The sequence below is a fragment of the Pan troglodytes genome, chromosome 2 (genome assembly GCF_028858775.2).
Source record: "Pan troglodytes isolate AG18354 chromosome 2, NHGRI_mPanTro3-v2.0_pri, whole genome shotgun sequence".
NCBI classification, from domain to species: domain Eukaryota; kingdom Metazoa; phylum Chordata; class Mammalia; order Primates; family Hominidae; genus Pan; species Pan troglodytes.
The window spans coordinates 16,779,381-16,798,759 of record NC_086015.1 but is presented as its reverse complement, the minus strand read 5'-3'; the positions used below and the strand labels follow the sequence as shown (position 1 = coordinate 16,798,759).

General features: G+C 44.6%; 1 pseudogene; it reads left to right on the top strand.

Moving 5' to 3' along the window:
- Nucleotides 1-1,215: 1,215 nt before the first annotated feature.
- LOC470752 (keratin, type I cytoskeletal 18-like) lies at nucleotides 1,216-2,857 on the top strand (annotated as a pseudogene).
- The last annotated feature ends 16,522 nt before the right edge of the window (nucleotides 2,858-19,379 follow it).

Sequence of the window (19,379 nt, the reverse complement as noted above, 5' to 3'; positions counted from 1 at the left end):
CCCCATCACTACAAAAATATTTTTTAAAAATCAGCCAGGTGTGGGCCAGGTGCGGTGGCTCACGCCTGTAATCCCAGCACTTTGGGAGGCCGAGGCAGGCGGATCACCCGAGGTCAGGAGTTCAAAACCAGCCTGACCAACATGGCGAAACCCCGTCTCTACTAAAAATACAAAAATTAGCTGGGCATGGTGGCAGGCGCCTGTAATCCCAGCTACTCAGGAGGTTGAGGCAGGAGAATCACTTGAACCTGGGAGGCGGAGATTGCAGTGAGCCAAGATCGCGCCATTGCACTCCAGCCTGGGGGATAGAGCGAGACTCTGCCTCCAAAAAAAAAAATTTCACCAATTTTTCCATCAATGTCCTATTTCTGTTGAAGGATCCAGTTCAGGGTTACTCATTACATTTAGTTTCCAGGTCTCTTCAGTCTCTTCCAATCTGTGACTGTTCCTCCATCTTCTCTTGTATTTAATGTCCTTGACACTTTTTAAAAGAACTGGTTGGCTATTTTACAGAATGTCCCTCAATTTGGGTTTGTCTAAGGCTTTTCTCGTGATTAGATTGAAGTTATGCATTTTTTGGCTAGAGTACAGCATAAGCAGTGTTATGCTTTCTTCAGTGCATCAGAGCAAGGGCTTTGTGATGTCACTAAGTCTTCTTACTGCTGGTGTTAATGTTGATCACTTAGCTAAACTGTGTCTTGGTTGAGTTTCTCTACTATAAAGTTACTATGTTTCTCTTGTAATTAATAATTTTATACTTTTTGTAAATTTGCATTTAAATTTTATTAACTTGAGAAATTGCACCGGATAAATATCTTGGAGGAGATTTTTTGAGATGACCAAAATATCCTATTTCTCCTCAAAATTCCACCTACTAATTTTAGCATCCATTGGTGGATCTTTCTTTTATGAATATTACTGTTGAATGGTGATTTTCTATTTCCCTGTTTCTCTTTTTCTGAGACAGGGTCTTGCTCTGTTACCCAGGCTAGAGTGCAGTAATGCGATCTCAGTTCACTGTAGCCTCGACCTCCTGGGCTTAAGAGATCCTCCCACCTCAGCCTCCTAAGTAGCTGGGACTACAGGCTTGTGCCACCATGCCTGGCTAATTTTTGTATTTTTTGTAGAGATAGGGTTTCACTGTGTTGCCCAAGCTGGTCTCAAATGCCTGAGCTCAAGTGATCCTCCCATCTCAACCTCCCAAAATGCTGGGATTATAGGAGTGCACCATTGCATCCAGTCACCTTCTGCATTTATTAAAATTCTTCTGGAAGGAAGATATGGTCATTTCTCCCCCATTTATTTATTTTTCAATTATTTATTTAAATCTGTGGTCTCTAGGCCAGGCACAGTGGCTCATGTCTGTAGTCCCAGCACTTTGGGAAGAGGTAGAGGCGGGAGGATCACTTGAGCTTAAGAGTTCAAGACCAGCCTGGGCAACATGACAAAACCCCATCTCTGTTAAAAAATAATAATAGGTTGTCGGCAAAGCTGAGTCCTGTCTTCTCGCCCTCCTCCCCAGAGAGCATGAGCTTCACCAATCGCTCCACCTTCTCCAACAACTACTGGTCCCTGGGCTCTGTCCAGGTGCCAGCTATGGCGCCCGGCTGGTCAGCAGCATGGTCAGCATCTCTGCAGTCGCTGGGGGCTCTGGTTCCCGGATCTCCGTGTCCCACTCCACCAGCTTCCGGGGCGGCATGGGGTCCAGGGGCCTGGCCTCGGGGATGGCTGGGGGTCTGGCAGGAATGGGAGGCATCCAGAACAAGAAGGAGACCATGCAAAGCCTGAACAACCACCTGGCCTCCTACCTGGACAGAGTGAGGAGCCTGGAGACCGAGAACTGGAGGCTGGAGAGCAAAATCCAGGAGCACCTGGAGAAGAAGGGACCCCAGGTCAGAGACTGGAGCCATTGCTTCAAGACCATCGAGGACCTGAGGGCTCAGATCTTCACAAATACTGTGGACAACGCCCGCATCGTTCTGCAGATCAACAATGCCCATCTTGCTGCTGATGACTTTAGAGTCAAGTATGAGGCAGAGCTGGCCATGCGCCAGTCTGTGGAGAACGACACCATGGGCTCTGCAAGGTCATTGATGACACCAATGTCACTCAGCTGCAGCTGGAGACAGAGATTGAGGCTCTCAAGGAGGAGCTGCTCTTCACGAAGAAGAACCACGAAGAGGAAGTAAAAGGCCTACAAGCCCAGATTGCCAGCTCTGGGTTGACAGTGGAGGTAGATGCCCCCAAATCTCAGGACCTCACCAAGATCATGGCAGATATCCAAGCCCAATATGACAAGCTGGCTCAGAAGAACCAAGAGGAGCTGGACAAGTACTGGTCTCAGCAGATTGAGGAGAGCACCACAGTGGTCACCACGCAGTCCGTGGAGGTTGGAGCTGCTGAGATGATGCTCACAGAGCCGAGATGTACAGTCCAGTCCTTGGAGATCAAGCTGGACTCTGTGAGAAATCTGAAGCCCAGCTTGGAGAACAGCCTGAGGGAGGTGGAGGCCCGCTACACCCTGCAGATAGAGCAGCTCAGCGGGATCCTGCTGCACCTGGAGCTGGCACTGACTTGGGCAGAGGGACAGCCAGGCCCAGGAGTACGAGACCCTGCTGAACATCAATGTCAAGCTGGAGGCTGAGATTGCCACCCACTGCCACCTGCTGGAAGATGGCGAGGGCTTCAATCTTGGTGATGCCCTGGACAGCAGCAACTCCATGCAAACCATCCAAAAACCACCACCCCCGGATAGTGGATGGCAAAGTGGTGTCTGAGACCGATGACACCAAAGTTCTGAGACATTAAGCCAGCAGAAGCAGGGTACCCTTTGGGGAGCAGGAGGCCAATAAAAAGTTCAGAGGTATAATAATAATAATAATAATAATAATAAATTAAAAATCAATAAATAAACATGTGGTCTCCTGTATATTCATTCTGTACTTTGGGTTACAATCCAATAACATACTATTTATTTTGTTGCTCAAATTGCTCTTGGTTTGCCCATTGAGAGCTCCTTCAAGTTGGCTTCTATGTTCCTTTGACAAGCTCCCATTCTTTTTGGAGCATTTTCTTTCTTTCTTTTCTTTTCTTTTTTTTTTTTTAAATAACAAAAGATGTTCTAGGCTTATCTTATATTTTCCCTGTTCCAACCCTATAATCACCATCCACTTTTCTAAGGAGCACTGGTTCCTTTTATTGGAAAGTGGCACTTAGAAACCAAGATCTGGGTTCTGGCTTTGCTCATTGCTACTGAGATGTCATTTCTTCTAGGCCCTCTCAGAGGACAAAGCTATGAAATATGTATGTGTATACTAACTCTCACACACATACATCTCTATCTATAAAAAAAACCCCACAAGTTCATACTGATATCTCTGATTTCAACCCAACACCAAAGGTTCATTCTATCCTTCTATCTTTCCTATCTTTCCTTATTTGTAACTATTTTCTTTTTTTTCTTTTGAGACGGAGTCTCACTCTGTTGCCCAAGCTGGAGTGCAGTGGCACGATCTTGGCTCGCTGCAACCTCTGCCTCCCAAGTTCAAGAGATCCTCCCGCCTCAGCCCCCCAGTAGGTGGGATTACAGGCACCTGCCACCACACCCAGCTAATTTCTGTATTTTTAGTAGAGGTAGGGTTTCGCCATATTGGCCAGGCTGGTCTTGAACTCCTGACCTCAGGTGATCCACCCACCTCGGCCTCCCAAAGTGCTGGGATTACAGGCGTGAGCCACCTTGCCCAGCCATTTGTAACTATTTTCTTTGACAGTGATAACTCTTGTTCTCATTATCTATATTTATGTATTTGTTCAATCCTAGTATACATACACACTACTTGCAGAATTGCTAACCCACACCTCAGTGAGAAACAAATTTGCTAACTAGAGTACAGTATTTATATGGAGTTCTTTTTGTCTGTAGCCTTACAGAATCCAGTTCAAATTCTATATTCCACAGTTATTTAAGTTAGGTCTTTTCTTTTCTGTCCCTTTGGTATGGTCTGTTATTCATTTGGAATACAGTTAGGTTTATTTGCTAGTGTTTGTATTCCATCTTGGGTTTCCCCAATAGTCTGGTTGGTTTTAATTGTTTCTTTATTTGGGGAGTATGTGAAATATTACTCTTGTTCCTGGAGTCAAACCTAAGCAAAAAGGTATACTCAGTAAAGTGTCACTTCCATACCTTCCTTCTTGTCACCCCAGTCCTACATACCCCCTGTAGGTAGCCAATCTCTTTAATTTCTGGTTTACCTTTGCTAGATTTCTTTTGCACAAATGAGCAGAAATGTGTATCTTCCTATAACCTCTTCTTTCTTACACGACCAGTAGCATGCCATGGATACTTTTTTGCACTTTGATTTATTTCCGCCTTAACTGTATATATGGAAATCACCCCATATCATCTCATAGAGATCTCATCCATTTTTACAGCTATATGGTACTCCATTGCTGGAGATGTCACAGTTTATTCAACCACTCTCCTATCTATGGACATTTAAGTTTTTTCCAATATTTTGTAATTATAAATAATGCTGCAACGAATAACCTTATAAATATGCATTTTCTTTCTTTTATTCTGAGACAGGGTCTCATTTTGTCACCCAGGCTGGAGTGAAGTGGCACGATCATTGCTCACTGCACACTTGACCTCCCAAGCAATTCTCCCAAAGTGCTGGGATTACAGGTGTGACCCACTGCACCCGGCCACATATTTTTTATTTATCTTCAGGTAGATTCCAAGGGGAGGGATTACTGAGTCAAAAGGTAAATGCATTTGTAGCTTTCTTAGCTACTGTCAAATTCTCCTCCACAAGGGCTGCACCAGTTTGCATTCTCACCAGCAACGCAGGAAAATGTCTGTTGCCCCACAGCCTATGTGTTATGCAAATGCATGTGTTGTCATGCATTTTAGTCTCTGCCAGTCTTATGGGTGAGAAACTGTATCTCAGTGTTGTTTTAATTTGCATTTCTCTAATTATGAGTTTGATTTTTTTCAAATGTATGGAGGCCCTTTTTATATCTTTTTGTGAATTATCTATTCATATCTTTCTCCCATTTTTCTATCCAGTTTTTAGTTCTTTGTTCCTCACATTTCTTAAAATAATCTTTTAATTTTAGAACAGTTTTAGAATTATGGAAAAATTGTGAACACAGTAGAAAGATTCCTATATCCTCACATCCAGTTCCCCATATTATTAACAATTTTACATTGACATGGTATATTTGTCACAATTAATGAACCACTATTGATACATTATTATTAACTAAAAGACTATATTTCTTTCAGATTGCCTTGGTTTTTACCTAATGTTCTTTTTTTGTTTGTTTGTTTTTTGGTTTTGGGTTTTTTTTTTTTGAGACAGAGTCTCACTCTGTCACGCAGGCTGGAGTGCAGTGGCACGATCTTGGCTCACTGCAACCTCTGCCTCCTGGGTTCAAGTGATTCTCCTGCCTCAGCCTCCCGAGTAGCTGGGACTACAGGCGTGCGCCACAATGCCTGGCTAATTTTTCTATTTTTAGTAGAGATGGGGTTTTGCCATGTTGGCCAGGCTGGTCTCTAACTCCTGACCTCAAGTGATCCGCCCTCCTCAGCCTCCCAAAATGCTGGGATTAGAGGCATGAACAACCACGCCCAGCTACCTAATGTCCTTTTTTGGTTCCAGGATACCACCTTTAGTTGTCATGTCTCCTTAGGTTCATCTTGGTTATGACAGTTTGTATTAGACTATTCTCACACTGTTAAGAAGAAATACCCGAGACTGAGTAATTTATAAAGGAAACAGGTTTAGTTGACTCACAGTTCTGCATTGCTGAGGAGGCCTCAGGAAACTTACAATCATGGTAGAAGGCAAAAGAGAAGCAGGCACCTTCTTCACAGGGTGGCAGGATGGAGTGAGTGCAAGCAGTGGAAATGCCAGACACTTATAAAACCATCAGATCTCGTGAGAACTCACTCACTATCACGAGAATAGCATGAGGGAAACCACCCCCATGATCCAATTACCTCCATCTGATCCTACCCTTGACACATGAGGATTATGGGAATTACAATTTAAGATGAGATTTGGGTGGGGACACAAAACCAAACCATATCACAGTTTCTCACACTCTCCCTGTTCTTGATGATGCTGACAGTTTTGAGTACTGTTCAAGTATTTTATAGAATGACCTTCAGCTCGGATTTGTCTGATGTTTTTATTATAGTTAGACTGGGGTAATGAGCTCCTGCAAGGAAGACCACAGAGGTAAAGCATCATTCTCATCACATATCTGGGGTGCATACTATCAGCATGAATTATCACTGTTGATGTTAATCTTCACCACGTAGCTTGAGGTAGTGTTTGTCAGGTTTCTTCACTATAAAATTATTCCTTTCCCCCACCTCCCTTTCCATGCTCTACTTTTCAAAAGAAAGTCACAACGTGCAGCCCACATTTAAGGAGTGGGGTGTTACGTACCACTTCCTTAAGGGAGGATTATCTACATAAATTATTTGAAATTGTTCTGCACTAGATACTCATTTTTCTCCCGCATTTATTTATTTATTTAATCATCTATTTGTATAAGTATGGACTTACGGATATTTTATACTTTCAGTTCTAATCCAATACTACTTTACTTTTTTTTTTTTTTCTCAAATTATTCCAGCTTTGGCCATTGGGAACTCTTTCAGTTGGTTCCTGTGTTCCTTTGACATACCCTGATCGTGTGTGTGTGTGTGTGTGTGTGTGTGTGTGTGTGTGTGTGTGTGTTTGAGCACTTCCTTATTTACTGGCATTAGAAGATGCTTCAGGCTCATCTTGCGTATTTCCTGAAGATCAGCCATTTCTCCAAGTATCCCTGGTTCCTTTTACTGGAGAATAGTATTAGAAATCAAGTTTTGGCTGCTAGATATAATTGTTCCTACTGGGGTGTCATTGCTTGTAGACCCTCTCAGCTGATAGACAAGGAGATAGGTGTATGTATACTGATCCATGCATATCCACATATCTATATATATATCTATATGTAACCATTTGTATCTCTATTAAGCTAAACACAAATTTATACTGATGTGTCCAACTTGAATCCATTATCCAATGGATAATTCTAGCTTCCTCCCCTTGTTTCACTATAACTCCTACTCCAACAATGAGAATCCTAGCCACTCATTTACCCAATTCTTCAATTCCAGTATATATGTATAGTGATATCACAATGGTTAACCTCTACCCCATGGGAAACAACTTCACAGACTAGAGGATAGTGCTTGTGTATATCTTCTTTTGCCTTTAGTTTTGCAGATTCCATTCATTTCCAAAGTTACTTATGAGGTAGGAGATCAACAAGACTTTCACAACCCTCCTTATCTAAACAGGATTTACAAAGAAGCCAGCCCAAACCAATTAGTACCAAGATGGCCACGAAAGCAACCTCTAGTTACCCTCACTGCTTATTTGCATTGGCATGTCACTCCCACCAGTGCCATGACAGTTTACAAATGCTGCCATGGCAATGACCCAGAAGTTACCTTATATGATTCTGGGAACTCCCCGCCCCTTTCCCAGAAAGTTTGTGAATAACCCACCCCTTATTTAGCATATAATTGAGTGTGGGTATAAATAGAGCTAGCCAGCAATCCAAGAGTGCTATTCTGGGCCACTCTGCCTATAAGATAGCCCTGTTCTGTCTATGGAGCAGCCATTTTGCTGTACAACGTTGCTCTAATAAACTTGCTTTCTTCACTGTTGGCTCCCTCTTGAAATCTTCCCTAAGTGAAGCCAAGAACCCTCCCAGGCTGATTCCCAGTTTTGGGGTCTGCCTGCATTACTTAGGTCAGCACTTTTCTCCCACCCTGCATTCAGTGAGGTTGTTGCATACATTTATAATACAGTTGCATTGTTTCATCACATTCTGCTTTCCACCTTGAAATCCCCTGACCTCCTAAATGACTTTAGAAACTTTGCACATGTTAAGATTCCTCTGTGCTGTAAAGTTCTATAGGTTTTGACAAATGCATAGTTGTGAATTCACTAATTAGAGTATTATATATAGTTGCTGTATATACCTTCGTCATCCTAAAAAAATCCCCTCTGCTTTACCTAGTCACCTCTCCCTCCTTCTTTTGGAGCCCCTGGCAACAACTGATCTTTTTACTGTCTCTATAATTTTGGCTTTTATAGAATGTCATATAGTTGGAAGCATATAGGATATAGCCTTTTCAGACTGACACCTTTTACTTAATAATATGCATTTAAGATTCATCTATGTTGGCCGGGCGCGGTGGCTGATGCCTGTAATCCCAGCACTTTGGGAGGCCGAGGCAGGTGGATCATGAGGTCAGGAGATCAAGACCATCCTGGCTAACACAGAGAAACCCGGTCTCTACTAAAAATACAAAAAAATTAGCTGGGCATGGTAGCAGGCGCCTGTAGTCCCAGCTACTAGGGAGGCTGAGGCAGGAGAATGGCCAGAACCCAGGAGGCAGAGCTTGCAGTGAAGCAAGATCGCGCCACTGCACTCCAGCCTGGGTGAAAGAGCAAGACTCCGTGTCAAAAAAAAAAGATTCATCTATGTCTTTCCATGAGAACTGCAGAACTCAGCCAGGCACAGTGGCTCATGCTTATAATCCCAGCACTTTGGGAGGCTGAGGTGGGCAGATCACCTGAGGTCAGGAGTTTGAACCAGCCTGACCGACACGGTGAAACCCCGTCTCTACTAAACTACAAAAATTAGCTGAGCGTGGTGGCGGACACCTGTAATCCCAGCTACTCAGGAGGCTGAGGCAAAAGAATCGCTTGAACCCTGGAGGTGGAGGTTGCAGTGAGCCAAGATCATGCCATTGCACTCCAGCCTGGGCAACAGAGCAAGACTCCATCTGAAAAGAAAAGAAAAAAGGTAAGGGGAGGGGAGGGGAGGGGAAGGGAGGGGAGGGGATTGCAGAACTCTTGGCATATAACAACCCATCTAAACCCCTGCATTAAGAGATTTGACCATAAGAATATATCCTTAGAATGACCTCAGACCTTGTTAAAATGCCTGTCTGAGAAAGCTCAAGCTGCCTGGAGAACTTACTGTCTATTTTAGCCAATATCTCATGATAAGCCTCTGACCTCCCTTTCTTAAAGCATTTACTAGAAACAGCTTACAACTGTGAATATGTATCTGTTATAACTCAGAAGCGTTTCTCTCAAGGACCTGAGAGCCATTCCTTTGAAATGTAATCATCAGGAACATTTCATGATGTTAGGGCCTCTGTCTCCCACTCTCTGAGGGAGGATAGAACAAACACAGCTGGCCTAATTGCACCGACCAACGCTTTGTAATTTTTCACTTCTCTGATTCTACAGAGGGCCGCTCTCCTTGCTCCCTCATTCTCCCTTTAAAACATCCAAATCACCTCTGCACAGATCAGAATGGAGCTCAGCTCTTTCCCCTGCTGTCAGTAGTTACTGAATAAAATCTGTTTTCACTGCTCTAACTAATAATGTCTGGCTGTGTTTATCATCAACAATAGTGCATTTCCTTTTATTGCTGAAGAATATTCCATTTTATGGATGTACTGTAGTTTACCCATTCACCAATCAAAGGACATCTTGGTTGCTTCCAGTGTTTAGCTATTATGAATAAAGCTGCTATAAACATTCACGTGCAGGATTTTGTGTGGAGGTAAGTTTCAGATCAGTTGCATAATTACCTATGAGTGTGATTGCTGGCTGGAAGGTATGGTAAGCTATATATATGGTAAGCTTATAAGAAACTGCCAAACTGTATTCCAAGGTGACTATACCATTTTGCATTCCCACTAACAATGAATCAGTTGCTTACTTAGCATTTGGTAGTGTCGGTTTTTTGGATTTTAGCTATTAGAATAAGTGTGTAGTGATTGCTTATTGTCGTTTTAATTTGTGATTCCCTAAAAACAAATGAGGTTGGCCAGGCACGGTGGCTCACACCTGTAATCCCAGCACTTTGGAAGGCTGAGGTGGGTGGATCACCTGAGGTCAGGCGTTCATGACCAGCCTGACCAATATGGTGAAACCCCATCTCTACTAAAAATACAAAAATTAGATGGGTGTGGTGGCGGGTGCCTGCAGTCCCAGCTGAGGCTGAGACAGGAGAATTGCTTGAACCCAGGAGGCAGAGGTTCCAGTGAGCCGAGATCGCGCCACTGCACTCCAGCCTGGGGGACAGAGCGAGACTCCATCTCAAAAAAAAAAAAAAAAAAATGAGGTTAAGAATTATTATGTGCCTATTTGCTATCTGTATATATTCTTTGGTGAGATATCTGTTCAGATCTTTGTCCATTATTAAACGGGTTGTTTGTTTTCTTACTGTTGAATTTTAAGAGTTATTTGTATATTTTTTGATATAAGTCCTTTACCAGAAATGTAATTTGCAATTATTTCTTCTCAGTCTGTGGCTTCTCTTTTTATTCTCTTAGTAGTGTCTTTGGTATAGCAGTAGGTGTTACTTTTAATAAAGTCCAACTCGGGCAGGGCCTGGTGGCTCACGCCTGTAATTCCAGCACTTTAGGAGGCCAAGGCAGGCGGATCACGAGGTCAAGAGGTCGAGACCATCCTGGCCAACACGGTGAAACCTCGTCTCTACTAAAAATACAAAAATTAGCTGGGCATGATGGCGCATGCCTGTAGTCCCAGCTACTCGGGAGTCTGAGGCAGGAGAATCACTTGAACCCAGGAGGCAGAGGTTGCAGTGAGTCGAGCTCGTGCCACTGCACTCCAGTCTGTCAACAGAGCGAGACTCCGTCTCAATAAATAAATAAATAAACAAAAGAAATAAAGTCCAACTTATTTTTTTCTTTCATGAGTCATGCTTTTAATGTTGTGTCTAAAAACTCATCGCCAAATCCAAGCTCACGTTGATTTTCTCTTATATTTTCCTCTACATATTTTATAGTTTTATGTTTCGCATTTAGGTCTATGTGTTTTTTTCTTTTTGAGATAGAGTCTCACTCTGTCGCCTATGCTGGAGTGCAGTGGTGCGATCTCAGCTCACTGCAACCTCCGCCTTCCGGACTCCAGCAAGCCTCCCACCTCAGCCTCCTGAGTAGCTGGGACCAGAAGTGCATGCATTTTTGTATTTTTAGTAGAGGTGGGGTTTCGCCATATTGGCCAGGCTGGTCTCGAACTCCCGGACTCAAGCGATCCACCTGCCTTAGCCTTCCCAAAATGCTGGGATTATGGGCATGAGCCACTGTGCCAGGCCCTATGATTCATTTTGAGTTAATTTTTTGGAAGGTGTAAGGTCTGTGTGTAGGTTTTTTGTTGTTGTTGTTTTCATATAAAGTACAATTTTTCTTTTTTTCTTTTTTTTTTTTTTTGAGATGGAGTCGTACTCTGTCACCCAGGCTGGAGTGCAGTGGCATGATCTCAGCTCACTGCAAGCTCAGCCTCCCAGGTTCATGGTATTCTCCTGCCTCAGCCTCCCCAGTAGCTGGGACTACAGGCACCCGCCACGGTGCCCAGCTAATTTTTTGTATTTTTTAGTAGAGACGGTGTTTCACCATGTTAGCCAGGATGGTCTCCATCTCCTGACCTCGTGATCCGCCCTGGGCAACAAAATTAGCTCCTCTAATTTCTAAAAATATTAGAAAAAAATAGGCATGGTGGCTCACGCCTGTAATCCCAGCACTTTGGGAGGCTGAGGTGGGCAGATCACGAGGTCAGGAGATTGAGACCATCCTGGTCAACACGGTGAAACCCCGTCTCTACTAAAAATACAAAAAAATTAGCTGGACGTGGTGGCAGGCGCCTGTAGTCCCAGGTACTCAGGAGGCTGAGGCAGGAGAATGGGGTGAACCCGGGAGACGGAGCTTGCAGTGAACCGAGATCGCGCCACTGTACTCCAGCCTGGGCAACACAGCAAGACTCCATTTCAAAAAAAAAAAAAAAGGGAAGAATGCAACTGACTTTCATATATTAACCTTGCATTCTGTGACCTTTCTATACTGGCTTCCAGCTAGTTGGACTGAGGAAAAGGAAAAAGGGACAAAGATCATATGCTAGATGTGTTTTAAGCAACATTCTCAGAAGCTGCCACTAGATACTTTAACTTACAACCCATTGGCCACACTGGAAAATGTAGTGTATATTCAGGCACTGGAAAATGTAGTGTATACTCAGGCACTGGAAAATGTAGTCTATGTAGCCATGTGCCCAGTGATTACTATGGAAAAGGGGAAACAGATAGTTTCAGCCACAAGGAGTTAATACTACCTAGTTCTTTAGGGGGCATCCATGGGTCTCTCTTTGCTTCCTGTCCTACATACCATACTGCAGAGTATATTTGTGTACTTTCTCATGTTCTGTTCCCCAACACATCCTGCACTTTCCCACCTTTGCTGTAGTTCAGGGTTTGGCAAACTGTGACCCACAGCTCAGACTTAGCCTGCCACCTGTTTTTGGAATACAGCCACACCCATTCATTTACAATTCACTATTAATGTTGTCAAAGTCAAAATAAAAATGCAGAAACAAATATCTGAAATTAACTGTTTTATTTGTGAAGACAGAACTGCAATCTGGGGCATACACACAGCCTGGGTGGTCTTTGGTATGTCCAAAGAACAGAGAGGAGGTTGGAGTTTTTTTTTTAAAGGAGAAACGTATTGCTCTTTGAGAAAGTTCATTGGCACCAGTAAGGTTCTGGGGAACTGCTGGCAAGCTCTGGTTGGTGAGCAACAGTCGTGGGTAAAGTTGGTCCTAGAGTTACGGCAAGTTAGTTCAGTAGTTACAGATACAACTGTTATCAAGTTACAACAGGCAGTTTCTGCAACGGGACTTGCAGAGAATTACATTTCTGGAACAATGTTATGTGTCCAGAATGCTTCCCCACCACCACCACCACAACCACCACGCTGCCACAGACACTGCCTGGCCTACAAAACTCAAAACACTTTATCTCTGTCCACTTACACAAAGGGTTTGCCAAGCCTTGAGCCTAGCTGCTCCCCACAGCCCTTCTAACTCCATCTTTCACACAGATTAACAGGATTAATTTTATTTCAAAAGACAGAGGAGAAAGCCTGGATGTCCACACTAGGTAATGGTCAAGTAAACTATGACGCAGCTACATAAAGCCGCCATTTAAAAAGTTGTTAAGAAAAGCATTGGCTAAAATGTCAAATTCTTCATACTATTTGGTGATTTCTATTTAGGGTGTTAATAAACAACAGCCCCTTTCCCTTTCACAATGTGGAATGAATTGAGAAACAGAGACAGGCAGACAGATGGAGAGGAGGGTGATTAGAGAAAGTGGTTTTAGACACCTGCCCCACTAGTCTCACTAATTCAGCACTCCTGGATTAGAGAACATGTCTAGTCTACCAGATGTCTGAGGGCAGAAAGCAATCCCCACCCAAGTGAATGGTCTGAGTATGTGTGGTTCCTTTACATACCCACCTCCATCAGATGCTCCCTCCTTCTCTCTTAGGAAGACACTGCAAGAAGGATCAGCCTCCCATCTTTCTGGGGGAAACCTGCATTAGAACCTCATAAAGCAGCCTGTACAGCTTGAGCTCACATTCGTAACAAAGTATTTATGGATAGAAAAAAGATGAAGGATATATACACGTGTATCAACAGTGGTTATTTCTGGATGGTGGGAATTCCAGGAGATTTTTGTTTTGATTTCTTTGTTTACCAGTATTTTACTCAAGTTGCTATAAGGAATTGATGCTGCTTCTGTCAGGGGGTGGGAGAAGTTATTTAAAAAAAAAAAAAAACAAACCAAATAACCCCCAACCAACCTTCAAAACCAACTGTCACAGCCTCCTGGAGGCCTTCGTGGATTTCTCCTCTCACTTCCTGTATTAGTCTGTTTTCACACTGCTGATAAAGACACACCTGAGGCTGGGCAATTTACAAAAGAGTTTTATTGGACTTACAGTTCCACGTGGCTGGGGAGGCCTCATAATCATGGTGGAAGGTGAAAGGCACGTCTCACATGGCGGCAGACAAGAGAAAGAATGAGAGCCAAGTGAAACAGCTTTCCCCTTACTATCAGATCTCGTGAGACTTATTCACTACCAGGAAAACAGTATGCGGGAAACTGCCCTCATGATTCAATTATCTCCCACCAGGTCCCTCCATAACATGTGGGAATTATGGGAGTACAATTCAAGATGAGATTTGGGTGGGGACACAGACCCAAACCATATCACTCCCTTTTCCTATGTCTCCTCTGTCTCACCTTCAATTTCCCTTCCTGCTGTTTTTTCTGTCTCCATAGCTGACTGAGAAATCTCTTTTGGCTGTAAGAGAGTTAGTAGTAGGAAGAAGTGGGGTTTTAAGAGCAGAGTCCCTGCATTCAAGTTCTAGCCTCACTACTTCGCCCTTTGTTGTTAAATGCAATAGCACTTACCCTCCCTGCCACCTAGCACCTGGTACAGTGCCTGGCACAGTGTAGATGCTCGAGCAATGGACTGAACTGAGAGAAGTGGTGAGAAGCAAGGAAGACAAGAAAGCTATGGCTGTGACAGTGTTTTGTAGAATTTGGGAATAAAGATTCATTTCCATCATCTCCCACCCCTACAGTGAGGGGCAGGGCTGGCTCACTCCCAGAGCCTCCAGCTGGTAGGTATCCTGCAAGTGTCTGAAGGTGGGTTTGGCTAACAAACCATCCTCCTCATTTATACTGGCCCATGGTCAGGGCTTCAGGTGTTGCCTGCAGAGAAGCCCCCCAGATGCAGCCCCTTGCTCCAGAAGTCAATCTGCTTGGCCCTGTGGGGGGACCAGGCTGCTCCCTCTGGGCCCCACTTCTTCTGCCTGGGTCTCGGCAGAGGCTTCTGTCCATGGCCTGGTGCTCTGTGTGTGACACCCCAGCCCACCTCAGCAGGATGCTGGAAGAATTCTTTAACTCCTCCCGGAGAACTGAAAAGAACATTTGCTGAGCACTGTCAGATGCCTTCCCTCAAGAGACAAGGGGTTTCTCCATTTGCCCTACAAAGAAACCGAAACTCATGGAGGTTATGTGATTTTGTGAAGGTCACACAGCCAGAGCTCAAAATGGGGTCTCTCAGCTCCCAGCTTAGGGCTATTTATAAAACTGAGCCACTTCTCTTTGGGATGGAGAAAGACGTTTGTAGCTTGAAGTGAACAAGGTGGAACTCTCATTCCATCGCACCTTTTGGGAGTGAATGAGGCAGGCAAGTTGCTGGGGGAGGGTGGCAGGCTCCCCAGACTGGGAGGGAAGTCGAGTCAGAGTGGTGAGTGTTTCTTCAAGCATTTACCAAGGAGCCAGCCATTCACTAGGCACAGGGGGAGCTAGAGGCAAGCTGGTTAGAAATGTGGTTAAGAACAACTGCTTTGTGGGAAGACAGAGCTGCGTTTCAGTCCCCTCTCGCTGTGTGATTTTGGGCAAGTGACTCAATCTCTCTGAGCCTCAGTTTTCATCTCTATAGAGTAGAAATTATAGCACCTACCTCATGAGGTAAAGCTCTTGGGAGAAAAGCTGGCACAGGGCAAGCTGCTGTGAATGGTAGCTGTTAGTTATTTCTATTACTGTTATGCCCAGTAGGGGAGACATTAACTGACCAACAATTACCGCACAGTGCGATGTGTGCCACGGCTGAGGGAAGAATCATGGAGACGGTGATGGCTAATTTGATGTGTCAACTTGACTAGGCTAAGAGATGCCCAGATTGCTGGTAAAACATTATTTCTGGTGTGTCTGTTTCCAGAAGAGATCAGCATTTAAAGCAGTAGACTGAGTAAAGAAATCTGCCCTCACCAGTGCAGGTAAGTATCTTTCAACGTGCTGCGGGTCTAACAGAACCAAAAGGTGGAGGAAGGGCAAATTTGCTGCCTGTGCTTGAGCTGGGACACCCACCTTCCCTTGCCCTCTGATGTCAGAGCTCCTGGTACTGGAACTTACACTACTGACTTTCCTGGACCCCCAGCTTGCAGATGGAGGATTATGGAACTTCTCAGCTTCATAATTGTGGAGCTAATCCCTCACAATAAATCTCTTCCTGTACATCTACATAAAGTCTATTGGTTCTGTTTCTCTTGGAACCTTGACTAATACAGGGACACAGAAGAGGGAAGGGGGAGAGGGGACTCATGAGCCAAGCCTTGAGGAGCAGTTGCCTTCTCCAGGTATAGAAGTGGATAGGAGTCCCGCCACACATGCTTGCATCTGCACATCCTCAGGCTCCTGTCATTGGGTGGGTGGGACAAATGGTCCTGTGACATCTGCCTGGGCTTGAGCTCAGCTCAGACCACTCAGAGGAGTTACTGCCCAGAGTTCTTGGGAGAATTCCAAGGCTGAAGGCACTGTCTCCTTCCAACAGAGATGAGCCCATTCCGAACACTTAGGGCTTGGGTCTCAAGATGATCTCAAGAGCCTTCTCTTTATCTTCTTTCCTTCCTCCTGCTCCTTTTCTTCCTTCTGAAAGGGGCCCAAGAATCCCATAGACAGTTGTTTTTGGATAAACATAGAAATTGACCATTCTGCTGTTAAAGATTGAAACTTACATTTGTTTTATCTGAGTTCCTTCCTCAGGAAAGGACCTTCAGGCCTCTCACAAAAAGTATCAAAGAACTGAAACCAGGTGACTGAACTAGGTGCCTGACCCCTCATTCACCATGATTGCTTCCTTGCCCCTCCCAAGTTCCTGTTTTCTTACACATTGTTACATTTCTTGCCTGCTATACCAACCCCTGGTTTTAGTCAGTCAGGAAAATAGATTTGAGACTGAACTTCCATCTCCTCAGCTGAAGCACTTGATTAAAGGCTTCTTCCTTGGCAATACTTGTCTCAGTAATTGATTTCTGTGCAGCAAGCAGCAGGACCTAGACCAAACCCCTGGTATTTTGGTAACACTTCCTTCTTCCCTCTCCCCTCCTCTTTTCTTCCTTCCTCCCCTCTTCCCTCTCTCCCTCCTTTCCTCTCTCCCTTCCTCCTTCCTCTCTCCCTCTCTCTCTCCTTCCCTCCCTCCCTCTCTCTCTCCTTCCCTCCCTTCCTGTATTTGTCATAAAGGTCAACAACCCCCACTTATTTATTGCCAGAGACTGTTGAACCCTCCTAAAGAAGTGAACTATATTGGTAGATCCGACAAATCTAGAAAGGAATCACCAGGCCCAAAGGAAATCACAATCGGAGATTCCATAACATTTATAGCAAGGAGTGTCCTGGTGTCCAGTCACTAAATACTTTCATTCTGGGTTTAAACAAAGATATGGAATACACAGTCCAGACATTTCTGAAAACAGTACTGCCTCTCTAATGCCATGGAACATGGATCCAGTGATGTACTGCATCCTTGGAAACTTTTATTAAGGAAATTTTGATATATATCCAGTTAGACAATAATATAGCAAATCACCCAGCTTCCACTGTTACCAACATTAGCCAATCTTGCTTCGTCTCTCCCTCTTCCACATTTTTCTGCTGCTCAAGTGCTTCAAAACAAATCCCAGACACAAGTAATCACTTCAGCCCACATTGCCAATGTATGACTTTGTTTTGAGACGAAATCTCACTCTATCACCCAGGCTGGAGTACAGTGGCACAATCTCGGCTCACTGCAACCTCTGCCTGCCAGGTTTAAGTGATTCTTGTGCCTCAGCCTCCCCAGTAACTGGAACCACAGGCGTGCTCCACCACACCTGGCTAATTTTTGTATTTTTAGTAGAAACGGGGTTTCACCATGTTGGCCAGCCTGGTCTTGAACTCCTGACCTAAGGTGATCTGCCCACCTTGGCCTCTCAAAGTGCTGGGATTATAGGCATGAGCCACCATGCCCAGCCTGTTTTTTACATACCACCATGCCATTTTCATACCTAAAAAAAAAAATAATAATTCCTTAAATAACTCAATGCCCTATATTCAGTGTTCAGACTGTCAAAGCTGTCTATCTGCAATTTGTTTGTAAGATGAGTATTCACAAAATTTCCTGAATTTCCCCCTCCTTCCTGTCCCTGGCCCATCTCAGCCCCAGGCAGGACAGAGGACTGTCTGCCTCCTGTCTCTGTTTTAGAGTAGCCTTGGCCCCACTCGAGTCAGGCCTCCTATAGTGCAGCTCTTGTCTGAGTGTTCCTGCTTAAACCTCTCCAGGGATTCTCCAGCATTTCTCTCAACAACAAAGCTCCCAAACTTCATTCATTCACATACCACTTCCAGAACATTTGCCACATCTATAACCACTTGTATTATATATTACATATTTTAATATTTAAGGTTTTTGTTTGTTTGTTTGTTTTGAGACAGAGTCTCACTCTATCACCCAGGCTGGAGTGCAGTGGTGTGATCTCGGCTCGCTGCAACCTCCACCTCCCAGGTTCAAGTGATTCTCTTGCCTCAGCCTCCTGAGTAGCTGGGGAGCATGCACCACCATGCCCAGCTAATTTTTGTATTTTTACTAGAGACAGAGTTTCACCCTGTTGGCCAGGTTGGTCTCAAACTCCTGACCTCAGGTAATCCACCTGCCTCGGCCTCCCAAAGTGCTGGGATTACAGGTGTGAGCCAGTGCACCCAGGAATATTTAAGGTTTTAATATTACTTTATTGTAGGGACCAGCCCCACAGGGTTGGTGGGTTTCTCCCCGTGTGTGGAGACGAGAGTGTAGAAGTAAAGACACAAGACAAAGAGATAAAAGAAAAGACAGCTGGGCCCAGGGAGCCACTACCACCAAGTCACGGAGACTGGTAGTGGCCCCAAATGCCGGGCTGCGCTGTTATTTATTGGATACAAGACAAAAGGGGCAGGGTAAAGAGTGTGAGTCATCTCCAACGATAGGTAAAGCCACGTGGGTCACGTGTCCACCGGACAAGGGGCCCTTCCCTGCCTGGCAGCCAAGGCAGAGAGAGAGAGAGACGGAGAGAGAGAGACAGCTTACGCCATTATTTCTGCATATCAGAGACTTTTAGTACTTTCACTAATTTTGCTACTGCTATCTAGAAGGCAGAGCCAGGTGTACAGGATGGAACATGAAGGCGGACTAGGAGCATGACCACTGAAGCACAGCATCACAGAGAGATGGTTAGGCCTCCGGGTAACTGCGGGCGAGCCTGACTAATGTCAGGCCCTCCACAAGAAGTGGAGGAGTAGAGGCTTCTCTAAACTCCCCCAGGGAAAGGGAGACTCCCTTTCCCGGTCTGCTAAGTATCGTGTGTTCTTCCTTGACACTTACACTACCGCTAGACCATGGTCCGCCTGGCAATGGGCGTCTTCCCAGATGCTGGTATTACCGCTAGACCAAGGAGCCCTTCTGGTGGTCCTGTCTGGGCATAACAGAAGGCTCGCACTCTTGTCTTCTGGTCACTCCTCACTGTGTCCCCTCAGCTCCTATCTCTGTATGGCCTGGTTTTTCCTAGGTTATGATTATAGAGCGAGGATTATTATAATATTGGAATAAAGAGTAATTGCTACAAACT